This window comes from Delphinapterus leucas, chromosome 9 (assembly GCF_059928025.1).
Source record: "Delphinapterus leucas isolate spDelLeu-1000000601 "Yukka" chromosome 9, BTC_Dleu_Yukka2, whole genome shotgun sequence".
Taxonomy (NCBI): Eukaryota; Metazoa; Chordata; class Mammalia; order Artiodactyla; family Monodontidae; genus Delphinapterus; species Delphinapterus leucas.
In genome coordinates, this window is record NC_143137.1 from 98935377 (window position 1) to 98954451 (window position 19075).

Here is a 19075-nt window from a genome sequence, read left to right on the forward strand (position 1 = left end):
TATGTCTTCGTAGTAACACAGAAGTGCTGGTTTATATCCATAGTGCCTCAAATGCTATTCTAGCACACATCTAAATGAAAAGACATTAACAGTAATATTTCAACTTTGTTGGAGCTGTGTCTGCCAGGAAGAAATGAATCAGCAGCTACAAAAATGTTCCTTCTCGTGAAGTTATCACAGGCAGACATAATGTAGTCCATGAAAGCAGAGAAAATTTATCTCAGAGGCTGTCTGTTTCAACATTTCTGTCTGGTTATTGCCAATTCTAATTTATTAAATATTTATAAATCATACAAATAATTCTATTAAATTTAATTAGCATTTCTTGTGACATCCATCACGGGAAAAATTCCAAGATATACTTAGCTGTATAGAATAGCTCAGAAAAACAACAAGAACCATTAAAGCTAATCATATCCCACAACTGTGATTCTACCATTTTGTCATCTACTTGAATAATATAATAGGTCCTTTTTATTTTTTTTTTAACATCTTTATTGGAGTATAATTGCTTTACAATGGTGTGTTAGTTTCTGCTTTATAACAAAGTGAATCAGCTATACATATACATATATTCCCATATCTCCTCCCTCTTGCATCTCCCTCCCACCCTCCCTATCCCACCCCTCTAGATGGTCACAAAGCACTGAGCTGATCTCCCTGTGCTATGCAGCTGCTTCCCACTAGCTATCTATTTTACTATCTATGTGGTAGTATATATAAGTCCATGCCACTCTCTCACTTCATCCCACGTTTGTCCCTTCCCTGTGTCCTCAAGTCCATTCTCCGTGCCTGCATTTTTACTCCTGTCCTGCCCCTAGGTTCTTCAGAACCATTTTTTTTGAGATTCCATGTATATATGTTAGTATACGGTATTTGTTTTTCTCTTTCTGACTTACTTCACTCTGTATGACAGACTCTAGGTCCATCCACCTCACTACAAATAACTCAATTTCGTTTCTTTTTATGGCTAATATTCCATTGTATATATGTGCCACATCTTCTTTATCCATTCATCTGTCGATGGACACTTAGGTTGCTTCCATGTCCTGGCTATTGTAAGTAGAGCTGCAATGAACATTGTGGTACATGACTCTTTTTGAATTATGGTTTTCTCAGGGTATATGCCCAGTAGTGGGATTGCTGGGTCGTATGGTAGTTCTATGGAAACACAAAAGACCATGAATAGCCAAAGCAAACTTGAGAAAGAAAAACGGAGCTGGAGGAATCAGACTCCCGGACTTCAGACTATACTACAAAGCTACAGTAATAGGTCCTTTTTTAAAAGCTTTTCATTGGAAATAATTTCAAATGATTTCAATGAGCACTCATATACCTTTCACTCAGAATCACCTGTTACCATTCTGCTCTTTTTACTTTATTATTTGCCTTCTTCGTATCCATATGCATGTTCCAGTAGTTTCTTCTTGCTCGGTACTCAATTTACTGTGTATTTACTACATATTTACTGAGTACCAAGCCCTGTAGAAAGCACTGTGGTGGAGAGAAAGTGAATGAGACAGAACTCAGCTTTCAAGGGCAGACCAGGATCAGGCCCACCTGATCATTTTTAGTAGAATGCAGGAATAATCTGGTCCTTACATATTGAACTAATCTTAGGAATTATGGGGTACCTTCTTCCTAGGCAACCTCAGTGTTTTCATCAATAATGGCCCCACTCAGTTTCCCATGAAGAAACTCATCATCCTGCAGATCCAACTGGGCACAAAAGTTGCCCACAACTATGCCCATAATCCTGAGACCAATATTTTTCAATTTCCAGGAATATTGTGTCTTCTTGGTGGACATAATTTTAAGTCAATGGGCCCCTAGACCCTGGGATTGTGACAGGCACAAAATACTTGGAGAGTGAATAAATCTTGAAACTCAGTTTGAATAATCACATATTAAGCCCACAGAGAGAGCACTTACTGTATGCAGGTGCTGATATTTACTTCTCTCAGGGGCACTTGGCAGAGTCTGTACTAGTATCCTCCTTTCACAGAGGTGGGCATTAAGATGTGAAGAGGTCAATCACTTGCCAAGGTCCACCCAGCCAGTGGTTAAAACCGAATCTCAGGGCTTCCCTGGTGGCGCAGTGGTTGAGACTCCGCCTGCCGATGCAGGGGACACGGGTTCGTGCTCTGGTCCGGGAGGATCCCACATGCCGTGGAGCGGCTGGGCCTGTGAACCGTGGCCGCTGAGCCTGCGCGTCCGGAGCCTGTGCTCCGCAACGGGAGAGGCCACAACAGTGAGAGGCCCGCGTACCGCAAAAAAACAAACAAACAACAACCGAGCCTCACTCAGCAGGTGCTTGGCCATCAGACCTGACTGCCTCTTCAGGGAACCCATCCTATCCGCATGTTCAGGTTAAGTTGAAATCTCTTTGAACAAACCTTTATGAGCCTGTTTTCTCCTCCAAGATTCAAGTTTAGGGTATTCAGATATCTCCCATCATCAGTTAGAAAACACTGTGAGTCACTGCAGATTCAGTAAGTTGGGTAGATAGAACCCAGCTATAATTACAAAAACTCCTGGATATGAGGGGAAGCACAGCAAATTTCCTTGACAGTCAGGTTTCTGTGACCTAGGCTGTCTGATTGCATTTAAAAAGTCAAGTCTTCTAAAATCTTCTTCAAGATATACCCCAAATTGGAGAAGTTAAGGGAAGAGACAGAAAGGAAACCCACCCTCTTGATGGCTTCCTTTATTGTGAATATCACCGGCCCTCAGGGTTCGCAACACAGACCTCTCTGGAGCCAGGAGCTGCGGACATTGGATGAGCCAGCACTCTCTGTAAAACTCACATCAGCTGTCACAAGGACCCCCGTGTGTGGAAAGTGAACACAGATCTTCCACAGCTGGACAAAACTTCCCAACTTCTCCCCGGCAGGTGCGTGCTAAGAAATTACTCAATAAAGATTAAAAAAAAAAAAAACCATAACGAGATTTCAATTCACGCCTGTTAGGATGGCTATTATCAAAAAGACAAGAAATAACAGGTGTTGGTGAGTATGTGGAGAAAAGGGAACCCTGGAACACTGTCGGTGGGAATATAAATTTGTACAGTCATTATGGAAAACAGTATTTGGGCTCCTCAAAAAATGCAAAATAGAACTATTATATGATCCAGCAATCCTATTTCCATATATATACCTAAAAAGTAAATAAAATCAGTATCTCAAAGTGAAAAAAATTAAAAAGGACCAAAACCCACTCAGGCAGACTGTGTAACTTGAGGTCAGAATGTTCTGGATCTTCTGGATGTTCCTGCCTCACTCAATCATACAATTGAGTCATAAGAGGAAAATATGTGGGGAAAAACCCTTCTGGCATCTCTAACTTACACCGGCATTCTCAGTGGCCTGGCCAGTTCCCACAAAGCGGTGAGTCCCAGAGAGACTGCAGAGCAGTTTTGAGACCTGGGCATCAAGAATTTGGGAAGGAGTTGCCCAGGGGACAAAGCCCTTCTGCTCAGTAAGAAGTGCAGGCTGGTGTGGAGCTTCTTTTCCAGGCCAGATTGTCACAGCTGGAGAGACAGCCGGGGGCCCATTCAGGGAGCCAGGCCAGTGAGGAGACCAGTGGATTCTGCTGGAGGCTGGCAGCCCCACGGCATTTCACTGCGATGAGTCACTTAGACAATACAAAGAACAATGTGATTTGTAGGTGGTTATTGATAGCTCCAGGCATCAAATCCTTCTAGTTCATAAAGATACAAATCTTAATGATTAATGGTTAAGATGAAAAAATAACTGCCCTCAAGTTAGGAAATTCAAACAGATTGTTTCCTCAGATCACACCACACAAAAGAGAGTCTGTTCTGTGAAGTCCAGCCTGTTCGGCCTGTTCCAATGCCAAGTACATTCCCGGTCCTACCCCACTCAAGGCCAGCTAAACTCTCATTGCAGAAACTTGAGTTCGCCAGGCATAGACACACCTGGGAGCCAAGCGAGAGAGGCTCGGCCCTGACAGCACTGGCTTTTGTGAATATAAGGGTCTCATGCGACGGTAGGTCCAGAAAGAACTGTGTTTTTTCATGGTACAAAATGAAGATTAGTGATTACATTGCTGCTGAAAATCTCCCTCATCCTAATCAAGAACAGTATGTCAAAAAGGCAAAGACACAGCCATTGCAAACCTCCGTCATCATTTGAGTGAAGCTATTTTCTAAGCTTCAGAAAACTAGTCTAAATGACTATAGGTTATGATGCTTATAGTAGGATTCACAGCAGTCTGTGCTGTGTGCATAAAAGACTACCAACCAGCTCATACATTTTCATTGAAGTTCCCTCTGGCTGTAAGAGTTATTAAATCTATAAACAAGGTAAGTGTGCTTACCGGAATCAGATCATGAATCGCTTTTAAGGAATGAGTCCCTTAAAAGTATCAACACGGGCTTCCCTGGTGGCGCAGTGGTTGAGAGTCCGCCTGCCAACGCAGGGGACACAGGTTCGTGCCCCGGTCCGGGAAGATCTCACATGCCGCGGAGCGGCTGGGCCCGTGAGCCATGGCCGCTGAGCCTGCGCGTCTGGAGCCTGTGCTCCGCGACGGGAGAGGGGAGAGGCCACAACAGTGAGAGGCCCGCGTACCGCAAAAAGAAGTATCAACACTATTATGGGACTTTTGAACTGACAATCTCTCCTTGTCCTTAACTCAGGGGGGATGTTTTGGATATTGTACCTTAAGACATAGCACTGGCTTTTAACTTGAGATATATTCTTATTTTTAAAAATAATATCAATTCCTTTTTTATTAAGAGTATGTTTTAAAAGTTAGGAATGGATATTAAATTTTATCAAATACAGTCATGGAGAAAATCAAATGACAGTTTCCTCCATTTTTTGGTGAAGGTTATTAATATATTTTCTGATATTAAAACATTTCTGTTCCTGGTTTAAAACTCATACGTTCACGACATATTACTCTTTTCTGACGCTAGATTCTATCTGCCAATGTCTCATTTAGATTTTTTGATATCGAAATCAGTAAGACTCTCTTGATTGTTGTTTTGTCTTTTTAAATTTCAGATACTTTTGTCCATTTTTGATAATATATTGCTTTATCTCATAAAAACACACGTGGAAGCTTTTTCTGTCTCTCTGTTCTGGAACAGTTTACAGGGCACTTTGAACTTCTATGTTTCTTAATAATTTGGTATATTTCACCTGTGAAACCATCTGGGTGGAGGTGCCTCTGGAGGGATAGAACTTTGAATACTATTTAAGATTTCTATCTCTAAAATCAGTTTGGTGCATAAGGAGTCTTGATGGCTGTGCTAGCTTTCCAAATGTTTTATAATTCATTTAATTTCCTTAAAGGTTTTTTCCCTTTCTCGTTTTTATTTTGTATATTACTATACTCACTTTTCCATCATATATATATATATATTAGCTAATAATTCATCTACTTAATTGTTAAAAGAATCATCTCTTGGATTAATTCATTTTTGCTGTTGATATAATTAAATTATGCTTTCAGTTTTAAAAAAATTTTATCTTATATTGGAGTAGAGTTGATTTACAATGTTATGTTAGTTTCAGGTGAACAGCAAAGTGACTCAGTTATACATATACATGTATCTATTCTTTTTCAAATTATTTTCCCATTTAGGTTATTACAGAATATTGAGCAGTTCCCTGTGATATACAGTAAGTCCTTATTGTTTATCTATTTTAAATATAGCAGTGTGTACATGTCAATCCCAAACTCCCAATCGATCCCTCTCCCCCACCCTTCTCCCCAGTAACCATGAGTTCATTCTTTAAGTCTATGAGTCTGTTTCTGTTTTGTAAATAAGTTCATTTGTATCATTTTTTTTAGATTCACCATATAAGCAATATCATATATTTGTCTTTCTCTGTCTGACTTACTTCACTTAGTATGATAATCTCCATGTCCATCCATGTTGCTGTAAATGGCATTATTTCATTCTTTTTAATGGCTGAGTAATATTCCACTGTATATATGTACCACATCATCCTTATCCATTCATCTGTTGATGCACATTTAGGTTGCTTCCATGTCCTGGCTATTGTAAATAGTGCTGTGATGAACACTGGGGTGCATACTTTCAAACCAAGTTTTTCTCCAGATATATGCCCAGGAGTGGGATTGCTAGCTCTATACGGTAGCTCTATTTTTAGTTTTTTAAGGAAACTCCATACTGTTTTCCATAGTGGCTGTACCAATTTACATCCCAGCAACAGTGTAGGAGGGTTCCCTTTTCTCCACACCCTCTCCAGCATTTATTGTTTGTAGATTTTTTGATAATGGCCCTTCTGACAGTTATGAGGTAATATTTCATTGTAGTTTTGGTTTGTATTTCTCTAATAATTAGTGATGTTGAGCATCTTCTCATGTGCCTCTTGGCCATCTGTATGTCTCCTTTGGAGGAATGTCTATTTAGGTCTTCTGCCCATCTTTTGATTGGGTTGTTTGGGTTTTTTGATATTGAGCTGTTTGAGCTGTTTGTAACTTTGGAAATTAATCCCTTGTCTGTTGCATTGTTTGCAAATATTTTCTCCCCTTTCATAGGTTGTCTGTTCATTTTGTTTATGGTTTCCTTTGCTGTGCAAAAGCTTCTGAGTTTAATTAGGTTCCATTTGTTTATTTTTGTTTTTATTTCCATTACTCTGGAAGATGGCAACTGTATGCCAATGAAGTGGACAATGTGAAAGAAATGGACAAATTCTTACAAAGGCATAATCGCCCAAGACTGAAGCAGGAAGAAATAGAAAATATGAACAGACCAGTCACAAGAACTGGAATTGAAAGTGTGATTAAAAAACTCACAACAAACAAAAGTCCAGGACCAGATGGCTTCACAGGTGAATACTATCAAACATTTAGAGAAGAGTTAACACCTATTTTTCTGAAACTATTCCAAAAATTTGCAGGGGAAGGAACACTCCCAAACTCATTCTATGAGGCTGCCATCACCCTGATAACAAAATCAGACAAAGATACCACAAAAAAGGAAAATTACAGGCCAATATGATGAACACAGATGCAAAAATCCTCAATAAAATACTAGCAATTCGAATCCAACAACACACAGAAAGGATCGTACACTGTGATCAAGTGGGATTTATCCCAGGATGCAAGGATTTTTCAACATCTGCAAACCAATCAGTGTGATGCGCCACCTCAGCAAAGTGAAGAATAAAAACCATGTGATCATCTCAATAGATGCAGAAAAGGCTTTCGACAAAATTCAACACACATTTATGATAAAAACTCTCCAGAAACTGGGCATAGAGGGAATCTACCTCAACATAATAAAACCCATATTTGACAAACCTCCAGCTAACATCATACCCAATGGTGAAAAGCTGAAAGCATTTCCTCTAAGATCAGGAAAAAGACAAGGATGTCCACTCTCACCACTTTTATTCAGCATAGTTTTGGAAGTCCTAGCCATGGAAATCAGAGAAGAAAAAAGAAATAAAAGGAATCCAAATTGGAAAAGAAGAAGTAAAACTGTCACTGTTTGCAGATGACTTGATACCACATATAGAAAATCCTAAAAATGCTAGCAGAAAACTACTAGAGCTCATCAATGAATTCGGTATCACGGCAGGATACAAAATTAATACACAAAAATCTGTTGCATTCCTACACACTGACAATGAAATATCAGAAAGAGAAATTAAGGAAACAATCCCATTTACCATCACATCACAAAGAATAAAATACCTAGGAATAATCCTATCTAAGGGGGCAAAAGACCTGTACTCTGAAAACTATAAGACGCTGATGAAAGAAGTCAAAGACGACACAAACAGATGGAAGGATATACCATGCTCTTGGATAGGCAGAATCAATGTTGTCAAAATGAGTATACTACCCAAGGCAATCTACAGATTCAATGCAATTCCTATCAAATTACCAATGGCATTTTTCACAGAACTAGAAAAAAAGCTTAAAATTTGTGTGAGACACAGAAGACTCTGAATAGCCAAAGAATCTTGAGAAAGAAAAATGGAGCTGGAGGAATCAGGCTCCCTGACTTCAGACTATACTACAAAGCTACAGTCATCAAAACAGTATGGTACTGGCACAAAAAACAGAAATATAGATCAATGGAACAGGATAGAAAGGCCAGAGATGAACCCATGCACCTATGGTCAATTAATCTATGACAAAGGAGGCAAGACTATACAATGGAGGAAAGACAGTCTCTTCAATAAATGATGCTGGGAAAACTGGATAGCTACATGTAAAGAAATGAAATTAGAATGCTCTTTAACACCACACACAAAAATATGCTTTCAGTTTATAAAACAGACTTCCCTCTGCTTTGCTCAGGTTGAGTGTGTGTGCATGCGCATCTGTATATTTTTCCTGCCTATTTTAGTTGAGTACATACTTAGTTTACTTTCATTAGTTGTTACTCCATAACATAGCCATAGATTTTCCTCTAAACACCAATTATCAGCACATACATTGTCTTTTGTTTTAATTCTATAATCCAGAAATAATATTAACCTTATAGTATGAAGATAAATGCATAATAGTCACCCTTCTTCTAAATTAAAAAAATTTTTTTCATTATCTTACAATGTACTAAGTGGTACCCTATCTTTTTTCTTTATGTATATTTTTTTCTTCTAATTTCTTTTACACATTTGGTCATTAGACTTCCCACTCTACAAAAATTATGTTTCTCCTATGATTTGCCCAATTTTCTACTGATTGCACATTTAAACAGTTTTTAATGATTTAAATAATAATTAATAAAAACACTTCTAAATAATTTAAATAAATTTTAATCACTTGGAAGTAACTTGAGTTTTGGGGGAAGGGAAGGTATCTGGATGTCAGTAGATACCAGTAACTTTATTTTTAAGTCCAGTAACTTTATTAGAATTTTTGTTTGTTTCTTTGCTTTTTTGTTTGTCTTTTTTTCTGGGAGAAGGAAGGATTTATTATTACTTGCAGTAAGTAAGGAGAACACCAGGGATCTTTCCCAAAGCAGTGTCTCCCTAACAGCAAAAGTGGTGAGGTTTTAAGCTAAGGTACATGCATATTCATGAAGGGGCTTGAGCAGAGGAGAATCAGCATAGAATTGGGGCAAATGTCAACAGAGTCCAAGCTTTAGCTGATCAAAGTGAGGGGTGTCAACATCATTCCATCCTCCACCTGGGTGGGTCCTTAGTTCCTGCAGAACTTAACCATTTGACCAACAGGACAAATTCAGGATTCAGTCCAGAGAAGAGTTACACTGCCTGGGTGAAGCGCTGCTGCTGTCCAGTGCCTGGCCCGCTGCCCTGGGCTCGGCAGCAGCTGACTTGGCCACGCTGCTGCTGGGTCTGCGGGCAGCCTACCACCTACCTGGAGACACTACAGTGAGGTGGTGGCTGACAATGAGGATGACCCCAACTTCTTCAAGATGGTGGAGGGCTTCTTCCACCACAGGGCCAGCATCATGGAGGACAAGCTGGTGGAGGACCTCAAGATCCAGGAGAGTGAGGGTGCGTGGCATCCTGAGAATCACAAGCCCTGCAACCATGTGCTGAGCCTGTCCTTCCCCATCCGGTGCGACCACAGCTCCTGGGAAGTCATCAGAGGCTACTGGGCCCAGTACAACATGGATCTGTTCTGTTTTTAATAGATTTGAATCCATTTCTTCCCTTGGATACAATGCCTTTTAAAATATATAGATTTATATCTCTATTTCAGGAATGTTTTCTTAAATTATACCTTTAAATATTTTTTGTTTAAATTTTCTGGGCTTTTTCTGGGGGGTAGAGGGAGATACTAACAATACATATCCTTTCTTTTTCTTTGTCTTATGCATATTCTTCTTTGTCTGACTTCCATGTGTAATATCTTCCCTAAAATAAATTGTAACATTTTCAAAAAATCTAATTTTGCTGATTAGTCTCAAGCCTGTCATGCATATTCTTCACTCTTTTCTGTGAATCTCTCTCTCTCTCTCTTGCTTCATCTGTATCTTTTTAATCCCTATTTTTTCTTCTCCTTTTCTTCTCCATTTCTTTCCTCACCTCTGTTAATTTATTCTTTGTCTTTTTAGTTCATTTTTTAACTCTTTCATCTAGGCTTTGCAGTCTTATTTCAAAGAGCTCATTTTTTCATGAATTCATTTGTGTGTGGAGAACATCTTAGTTACAGTTTGACCTGCCTGTGGCAACCGTTTTCAAAGGTCTGATCTTCATCTCCTTCTCTTTGGGTCATTTTTAATTACTGCTTTTCCCTGTGGTATGTTTGCACAGATCCAATAGTGACTGGTGTTGACTGTGACTGTTCACTTCTACATAACGGAATTCATCTTTGCATGAGGGGAGCCCTTCCCCAGTGATTGTTCATTAGGGCTGGGCAGGGGCTGGGGATGAGCCTGAGTAGGAGGCTCCTCCGGTTCTCATCTTTGCCAAGGAACACTGTCACTGCCACTCAGCCATGTGATGATGACTGCTCTGAGATGCAGACGATCTCTCTGGATCTCTGGGAATCCACCACTAGAATGCACTTTTCACTGGAGCGCCTAATTCATCTTCCTTTTTCACTGTGCATCTAGCCCCAGTGTGGATCTGCGTGGCTCCAGGTCTGTGAGCCACCAACAGATCCTACTATATTCAGGCAATGGTGAAACAAACATAACAGGATATGATTCACAGTCCAAAGAGGAAGACATGCATATAAAGAATTATAGCAATTTTTATATTTTTGGCACATTCCCTTTATTGGATATGTGATTTGCAAATATTTTTCCCATTCTGTGGCTGTCCTTTCATTCTCTTAATTCACTGAGGGGGACGTGGGAAATACTCAGTGCCTGTTGGTTCCCTCCCGTCCCTTTGTATGCACAGAATAGGTTACAGGTTAACAACTCTTTCCATGCACATTTTTAAAACTTAATCCTCATAAAAACCAGAAGCACTCCTAATTCAATTATACCCATGGAGTCTGTGGCTCAGATAAATGAGATGATCCAACAGAACCTTCCTTGCTGGAGAAATAGCAGGCGGGGTCCCCACCCAGCCTCCCACCTCCACATCCACTCCCAGCACCCGCGTCCATCCCACCAGGGGCTTCTATGAAGGCCTCTCACCTTTCTACACGTGAGTTCATTGGGAAAGCACTTTTGGGTGTACAATCTCATCTATTCTCACCAAGATGTCCACTGGCAGACGAATGGATAAAGAAGATGTGGCACATATATACAATGGAATATTACTCAGCCATAAAAAGAAAAGAAATTGAGTTATTTGTAGTGAGGTGGATGGACCTAGAGTCTGTCATACAGAGTGAAGTAAGTCAGAGAGAAAAACAAATACCATATGTTAACACATATATATGGAATCTAAAAAAAAAAAAAAAATGGTTCTGAAGAACCTAGGGGCAGGACAGGAATAAAGATGCAGACGTAGAGAACGGACTTGAGGACACGGGGAGGGGGAAGGGTAAGCTGGGATGAAGTGAGAGAGTAACATTGACATATATACACTACCAAATGCAAAATAACTAGCTAGTGGGAAGCAGCCACATAGCACAGGGAGATCAGCTCAGTGCTTTGTGACCACCTAGAGGGATGGGATAGGGAGGGTGGGAGGGAGATGCAAGAGGGAGGGGCTATGGGAATATATGTATACGTATAGCTGATTCACTTTGTTATACAGCATAAAGTAAACACAACACTGTAAAGCAATTATACTCCAATAAAGATGTTAAAAAAATTTTTTTATATGAAAGCTAGATGTTTTAAAATTTACATGGGCAAAGGATCAAGGTTTTCTGTGTGTTTTGTTTCCTCATTAATTAGTGCAAGGTCAACAATGGCCTCTGACAGCTGAACCCAGACAAGCTGTCTCTGCTGGCACACCCTGGCTCCCCGCAGAGTGAAGCAGCATGGCTCAGCCTGGGGAAAACGGCGGGACAGGCTCTAGCCAGACTAACCAAGAGAAATACCATTCATGCTACAGGTGGAAAAGAAAGTTTTCCAGTTGCCACATTTTAAAAAGTAAAGATAAAATTTATTTTATAATATATTTTCTTTATTATATCTAAAACATTGTCACTTTAACATATGTTCAAGTGTAAAAGTTATGGATGAGATATTTTACACTCTTAACTTTCATACTAAGTGTCCGACATCCAGTGAGTATCTTACACTTTTGACACATCTGCATTTGGACTAGCCACACTTCCAGTATCAAGAGCCTCCTGTGGCTAGTGGCTACCTCACTGGACAGCTAGTCAGCAGAGCTCCCTGTGTGCATAGTGAAGAGGGCCCCTTACCTGCCTCTACCTGACCTGAGGGATGCCATAAAGACTTCTTAATTACTGTCGTTATTATAATTATCATTTATGGAACATTCACCATGTGCCAAGGATTTGTGTGTGTCTGTGTATATATAAATACACACACGCTCAGACCCTAACAGAGCCTGATGTATCATGGTCCCACCTTACGAAGGCTCGAAGAAGGTTAAGTAACTTTCCCAAAGGCACGTGGACTATGGAGGCTGGGTCAGCTGACTCCAGAGCCTATGCATTTCCCCATCCACACACTCACATGTATTGCTCTCTGTCTGTGTGTCCTACTCCAGCAGTAGAAAACCACTCATTTCTGTTGTGAGGACACCTCATTCTTCCAGCACCTGGGAGGCAGCTCTAGCTTACGTCCCAGCTGAAGTCCTGTGGCTGTTTCTATGGGGGGTCAGTTTAACAACCCTCAGGGCAGGCACCCACAGAAGTGGAGTCAGAAGGGAAGGCTGCAGTGCGGGCGGAGCCAAGGTCTTCCCTTGGATATTCCCTTGGATAGCATCACAGTGCGTGGCCCCTGTTTGGTTGCCTTGAACACCTGCCATATCTGATTCCATGACACCCTGTGACTGAGGTCCATAAACCCTTGACATAACCCTTTGTGGAATCAGTTAGTCACCTCCTCAGCAAGAGTAACGAGGTGGCCGGAGGCCACATAGCAGGTGAGGCCCACCCCAACTAGAGCGAGCTGCGAGGTTGAAGAGAGAGGGCGACCAGATGGGCTCCCGAGGAAGGAAGGGCTTTCTGTGATACCTGCATGACTTGGAGAGCAAAATCCCGATCATGCCAGAGAACTGGAAACAGAGGTGAGTCAGGTTGAGCACCAGGAAGACCAGCTGGGGGAAGCAACACAAACAAACCAGATGAACAAAAATGCTGGTAAATTGTTTCTTAAGGTCTAAGCTCCACAGGCCCTTGGGGCGGTTTGGATGCATCCAGCACGGAAATCCCACCCGGTGCCCGGTGTGATGGACACAAATGAGTTCGACGTGGGCCCTGCACTCCTCGAAACCCGGGAGTGTGAATATCACTCTCCTGCCTATCAGGTCTCCTAACCTCCATGCCAGGCCCTCCCAGTGCTTCCTCAAGATGCTCAAAAGAATGTTTTCATGTATTTGTGAAATTTATGAAATATGAAATATGTATTATCAGTTTCCTTGGACAAGTAAAAAACCTTTAAAAGCTCCTGTATAAGGAATTTCCTTCAAGTTCTGCTTATGGTTATCTCGCCATTGATGAGTTACCCATTCGTCCATGCCTTCACTTATTCATGCCTTCATTCATTCAGAAGAACAAGGGGAAGAAGAGGATGCTCAGTAACATTGGGAAATAACCTCTTTGAGCCAAGTCGGCCTTGCAGAGCTCCTGTGGACCCTCTGAGTTGACGCTTTTAAGCTAAAAAGGTCCTCTTTTGGGGGATTCCCCCTTCCCTCCCTCTGGGGAGTAGTGCTGGCACACACTAACGTTCATTTCAAAGCAAAGAAAGAGTGAGCATGCAGTGAGTGCCGACTGCGTATCAGGCACTAGGTCCCCGTGACTGGAAGAAGAATGGTAATCACTGCTTCACAGAAGACTAACACGAGGTAGCGTGTGTCGAAAGCACTCTGTGAACCACAACCACACGGTGAGCACTAATCTCACACCCCACCTTCCTGCCTCCACGCCCCCAGCCCATCACAAAGTGCTTTGTGGCTCTTGGGTGGTCACGCGCCCAAACTCAGATTAGGCCATGAACTTTTGGGGGGCCTTTTTTTTTTTAAATTACAGATGTGTGTGTTTTTAAAATTTATTTATTTTTGGCTGAGCTGGGTCTTCGTTGCTGCGCTCGGGCTTTCTCTAGCTGCGGTGAGTGGGGGCTACTCTTTGTTGCGGTGCGCGGGCTTCTCATTGTGGTGGCTTCTCTTGTTGCAGAGCACGGGCTCTAGGCACATGGGCTTCAGTAGTTTTGGCACGTGGGCTCAGTAGTTGTGGCACATGGGCTCAGTAGTTGTGGCGCACAGGCTTAGTTGCTCCGTGGCATGTGGGATCTTCCCAGACCAGGGCTTGAACCCGTGTTCCCTGCATTGGGAGGTGGATTCTTAACTACTGTGCCACCAGGGAAGCCCACCAGGGGGGCCTTACACACTCCTTTCCGTCTTCTTTTGGAGTCATATGCACTGTGCCCCGTGGGCCCACTATCAGAAGCTGCAAGTGTCATCAGAGAAAAGTTCATTTTGGGTGGTTAATGTGAGGTATTGGATAGCACCACTGTGTGCCAAGCCACACTGGAGTCTGGGACAGAAGGAAAAACCAGTAGCACTGACCCTGTCTTTGCTTAAAATTTTGATGTTTTGTCCACCACGAATTTTTTGGCATGAATTTTGATTTTTTATTTTGCAGCAGAATATTACTTATCTTGAGGACAGTTTTTGGTACCCGAGGTGAGTGTAGCACCTGGGAGCAGCCCATTCTCCCGTCCTTCACTTCCCTTTGTGCTCACACACAGGCACAGCTCTGAGGCTCCATTCACAACCCCAACATGGAATGTGTCATTCAACTGTCTCTAGAGTCTAAAACCTCACAGCATTTCCTCTCTTCATTCCCAAGGCAAAGCATGCTTGACCTGGAGTGTCAGCTGGTCTGAGATCTTCATAGCAGAAAAGTGAAATATAGGCAAAAGGCAGCAAAGTTCCTGAGGAAAAGTTCAGAATGATTTCTGGTACTTTCCATTGCTCAAGGAAACTACAGGAATACATTCCATCTTACCAAGACCCATTGTGTTAAAGGCGTGTGCTCCTTCACCCCCTGCCCCCTGCCAGCTCATATGTTGAAGCCCTAACCCTCAGTGTGGCTGTTTTTGGAGATGGGCCCTCTCAGGAAGTAACTAAGGTTAAATGCGTTCATAAGGGTGAGGTCCCAACGATGGAATTAGGGTTCTTATAAGAAGAGGAAGAGATACCAGACACACCAGAGATCCCTCTCGCCACCACGTGAGGACACAGTAAGGCGGCTGTCTGCAAGCCAGGAAGGGAGCTCTCACCAGCACCCGACCACGCCATCACCTGCATCTCAGATTTCCAGCCTCCAGAACTGTGGAAAATCAGTGTTTGCCGTTTAAGTCCCCCAGAGTACGGTATTTCATTATGGCAGCCTGAGCTAAGATCCAGCTGCGGATAAGGCATGAGGCCTGGATGGAGGAGGGTGCTCAGCCCTGGGTGAAGCTCCTGTGTTCCATGAGTGGTCCAAGTGCCCAATGAACTCACCTCTGGAAGCAGGATGTGGTACAGTGGGGCTGAGTCACTGCAGAAGATGGTGACTGACTCCAGCAGGGAGGAGAGGGTGAGACCCCCAGTAGGGAGCATCTCAGCGCTCAGGGACACGCTTGAGAAGAGCTGGGTTGGAGGGCTGTAGAGGGTAAAGTGCATGGACACAGCCCTGGTGCTGTGGTCTATCCAACCACTGGCCCTGGGGCCGGTCAGGGCTGCACGTGCAGCAGGCCTGCAAAGTGGTGCAAGTCATAGGGACCCTAGCAGCACCCCGTCCCAGGCTCCACACCCAGACGCCGGATGCAACTCCTGGGCTCACAGAGCTGGACAGATGGCCCTTCTGCGTCTTCCGACCCCTTCAACAGTTCATTGTCCCTCTCTCCTTGCCTGGGACCCCCAGGCAGAGGGAATCTTGCAGAGAGGAGGGCTGCCATTTCCCATAGGTACAACTCAGGGAGAAATACCCCATCTGTCACCACAAGGATTCTAGAATATTCATTTTTCTTTTTTGGCAATGGACTCCATCATTGGAAACAAGCTACCTTTTACCAATCCGTACTTATTAACAATTAAATCATTTCTTTGTTGTTGCTGCTGTTGTTATTAGTATTACTCAGAGGCAGGCATTACTGTAACTGCCACAGAGCTCCCTGTCAGTCTCAGACAATCTGTCACCACCGGTGTTAGCACAATACCAGGGAGGTGGTGGCAGGGGCAGTGCGACTGGTGGGACAGGCCAGGCTGGCCGACTGCAGTCTGTGACTGCAACGTGGGTGGCTTGAGCCTCCGCCCCTCAACTGCACGATGCAGTAGGTTAGCCCTCCTTCATAGAGGTGCTCAAGGACCAAATGAGGCCGTATAAACACCCTGCTTAGCAGAGAACAAGCGTCCTTTAGGTTCTATAAGCTCCAGACCTTCTAGCAACCTGGAAGGAAGTGTTGGCTTGTGCTTTCTCATGCACTTAGAGGCTGCAGGGCTGAGTTTGCCCTCTACTTCTGTCACGGCCTAACCGCATGGCCCCGGGGAAGTGACTCTGTCATTGCACAGTAAGAACCACCTTGTTCTGGCCCTGGCAAGCTGCTCTCAGTGCAGACCTGCTGCACCCAGGCAGCCGTACTAGAGTGGACAAGTGTGGACGAAGCTGACCCTCTGAATCACACTGACCTTGTGCTGCCCAGGCCGAGCTCTCCTCCTGGGAGCCCCTGGGGCCACCTGGGGCCACTCTTTGGATCTCTGGGTCTATCACAGAGGGGGTTTCAGGGCCTCCATCTTTGGGGCCACATGTAGGGAAAGAGTCTTCCACAAGCTCTGAAAATGCGCTAGGAAGATGAGGAAGAAACCACCAATCAGAAGAAGAATCAGATGCACATTTCAAAGTCGGCCTTGCACCTGGGGGTTTCCAAGCCTGGCTGCACATGGGCACATACGCTGTCCTGACACAGGGCCCTCTGCTCCCTCAATGCCCCCTCGTGGTCCCCAGGCTCTAGCTTGAGCAGTAGAAGGCTGCACCTAAGTCGTCCACCAGTCTGGCCTTGGCCATCAGATTGATTTCCATTACAGGATGAGGCAGGTAAGTGCCCATCTTCACTCACACCCTCCCACTAGATAAAGATATGTGATATTCTAGTTTTAGATATTTTCGATAGAAATATTCTGGTTTTGCACAGAATGCCAGGTTTCTAAGAGGCCAAACAAAGAGTGGACTGAGTGAACTTGCAGCAGAATGCCAGGATAGGAAGAGGGTCCAGGAGGGAGCTGGCAGAGAAGGAAATGAAGGTAGAGGCCCACACTCTCCAAACCCCGGGGGTAGACATTTTCAAACCACAGCCAGACTCTCAGAGATGAGTAAAATGGTCTTTTGGTTTCCTGCCTGAATGTCTCCTAGATGTTTCTAACTTAATGTATTTTTAGAAATAAGAAGAAAAGGGGAGCATCTTACCTCACATAAACTATCAGGAGTACCTTTTAGCTGTTTAATGACCAAATGGCCTAGGAGGTGGTGCTTTCCTCCAAGAGCTCTGGGCTGGAAGAAGAACAATGAAGATGCCTGGACACACAACATACCTGGAGCACCATAGTCCAGCCATGGGTGAGCTCTGGATCCCCTCAGGTACCAAATCAGAGGTCAGAACTTTACTTTCTTCTTGAAAACATTCTAAAGGTTTAGCCAGCATTCTAAGAAAGATAGCAGCTAACCTTCCCAGGCCTTGTAGCAAATCAGAATGATCCATTATTATCTTTTTCTAAAGTTTCTCCAGTGTCATCCCTGTAACCGCACAGAATACAACAAATGTAGAATTAGCAACACAACGTTTGAGGAATTCAGGATGAAGAATTTAATTGTTTTTTAAAGGTGGAAAATAAGAAGTAAGCAAAGTATACGGTTATGACTCAAAATGCACATCCACTGGTAACCTGGCTTCAGAAGGGCAGGACAAGCCTTGCCTCGCGGCTTCCGGATGGTCCCATCTTAGCTTTCGCTCCTTCTTGCTCCAGAGGTGTCCCTGTGCCTCCGTGTCACAGCGCTTTGCTTACTGAACCAGCCTTCCATCCCCATGGGCCTACGAGCTCCTACGGACCAGCCATGCCCCTGCGTCCAGCTCTGGCCTGGCAAACAAGGGGTCTGAAGAAGCTGGTGTGGCTAAAGGGGGTGTGAGAGGAGGGGGCAGAGGTGTGAGGGGCAGAGAAGAGAATAGGACGCTCTGGGGACAGCCGCGGGCCTTACGACCTACAGATCGTTCAAGAACGTGCGCAGTGTTACAGGTCAGGTGTCTGTGGCTATTTCACCCCACTGTGACACCACCACTGTGAAGGGCAGATGGACGCCCACCTGAGCACCCGGCATGCTGGCTGTGGAGAGGCCTCCCCAGTACAGGCCTTCCAGCATCGTGGTCAGGCTCCAGTCCCACCAGCCATCCAAGCTTCTCGGGCCACTGAAGGAGTGCCTGGCACTTCTTAGAGCGAGAACAGAAACAAAGAATTATTTTTCTAACATAAAGTTGTGGGTATCCCTCACTTTTCACAAGTTCACTTTATGCCACCTCACTTTTAAGAAAGACGTACCTTCGTACCTGTGTTTGCTAACTGAAAGACATTCAAAGAGGAATTTTACTTTCACAAGAAAAGGTGAAACACAAAAACAGCATTCAGGCTTGGTACGTAGCAGTCATTATGGACGCGGCGCGGACTCCAGGCAGGGAAAGGGGCACCTCTGAGCTGCTTCCTGGGAAACGTGCTCAGCATCTCAGCATCAAGCTGCCATGGCTGTGAACCGTCTATGGTTTATTCTCTATTTATTTTGTGCATCTGTTAGCAAGGCTTGTCCTAAGGTAATTGCTTCTTCACTTCACAGTATTTCAGCTTAACAAAGGCTTTCATAGGAACGTTCTACTCTCAGGACAGCAGGGGTCACCTGTACTCGGCAGGAATGAAACCAAAGCCATCTGCAGTGGGGAGTGCCCCCTAGCGGCAGGTGAGGAGACAGAATAGTGGAGAAAGCACTCATTCACGTGCTCACTCATTCACTCCACAAACGTTACAGCGCC

At 43.7% G+C, this 19075-nt stretch overlaps 1 protein-coding gene across 1 annotated transcript in view; it reads right to left on the minus strand.

Annotated features, from left to right (window-relative positions):
• The window catches only part of MRPS24 (mitochondrial ribosomal protein S24), a 68623-nt gene that overhangs the window by 12063 nt on the left and 37485 nt on the right, over positions 1 to 19075 (minus strand). The window contains exon 4 of the mRNA XM_089917906.1: positions 1 to 19075. This exon is cut by the window's left edge and continues 12063 nt beyond it; it is cut by the window's right edge and continues 11413 nt beyond it. The gene's annotated coding sequence lies outside the window, so the exon portion shown is untranslated.